Source organism: Mus caroli, chromosome 3 (assembly GCF_900094665.2).
Source record: "Mus caroli chromosome 3, CAROLI_EIJ_v1.1, whole genome shotgun sequence".
NCBI lineage: Eukaryota > Metazoa > Chordata > Mammalia > Rodentia > Muridae > Mus > Mus caroli.
In genome coordinates, this window is record NC_034572.1 from 110,599,520 (window position 1) to 110,600,776 (window position 1,257).

The window sequence follows — 1,257 nt, forward strand, 5'->3', positions numbered from 1 at the left end:
CCCCTGCCCTGCTCCCCTACCCACTCACTCCCACTTCTTGGTCCTGGCTTTCCCCTGTACTGGGGCATATAAAGTTTGCTAGACCAAGGGGCCTCTCTTTGGGGACACCATCTTTCAAACCCAGTTCCAACCAAAGAGCAACTAGTGCTCTTAACTGCAGAGACACCTCTCTTCTGTGGCATATAGCGACAGTTTTCCCTACTCAACTCAACAAGAATAAGTAGAGCAGCATTTCATCCTAAAGATTTTGGCACATCTGTACTGAGAACAAGACGTACTCTTACCATTACCACAATCCTACCCCGTTGGGAATATTTGATAAAGATACAATAGCTTTCTGTACTACATCGTGTATATCCCATCTTCCCCAACTGCCCAAGACTTAAGTGAACATCTTCCAGTGCATGTGTGTGTCTTGACCTGCTTTGCTGAACAGTTACCTGTGGGAATGGAAAGACTGTAAGAGCCAGAAGAACAGGGAGTTTATCGTGAGATCGTGTCTCTGAGAAATGTTAGAAGCTGTACCCACAAAGTCTCACCAGCCTACCTGCCTAAACCTAACCTGAACAGGGATGGCACCAATGAACATACTAACATAGGAGGGGCAAAGCTCACTGAAGCCTCAGCCCTGAGAGCAGAGCAGACCAAGGTTATCCATATTCAATGGTCGTCCCTGAGAACATACAAGTAACATACTGAGCAGGTTGTATGTATGTACACACACACATATGTAAATGTACATATGTAAAAACAATAAAGAATACAAAAGAAATTAGTAGTTAAAGGGCCTGGTTGACTTAATGGGCTCTAGACAGTGATTTCAGATCAACATCAGATCATTCATTTGTGCTGTTGCTCCAATGTACTTTGAAGTTGCAGCTGTCTTCATAGCCAATCTAAAGAGTAATAACCGAAATTACACATGTCCTACATATATTAGTGAGTGTGAATATGCAGTATTGTAATATATATATTTTGCTAAACTATCAGATATTGCTGCTGCATATCATACATGTTCACCAGATTTAATGTGTCATGGTTGAGATAAAAACACCAGAGTATTTATTTATGAACCAGTCTCTCATATGGTGCTCACGGTTAAGTGAAAAAAAAAAAAGGTAACAAAATGTATTTTCCTATCTGAAAAGGAAGGACATGTCTGACCGCATATGCATGGACGTACTAATGGCGGCATCCATGTGTGGGTGTGAGAACGTGAAAGCACGCTGCGTCTTTTTTTTTTTTTTTTTTTTTTTT

General features: G+C 41.2%; 1 protein-coding gene across 3 annotated transcripts in view; it reads left to right on the forward strand.

Moving 5' to 3' along the window:
- The window catches only part of Frrs1 (ferric chelate reductase 1), a 44,378-nt gene that overhangs the window by 28,400 nt on the left and 14,721 nt on the right, over positions 1-1,257 (forward strand). The window lies entirely within an intron of this gene.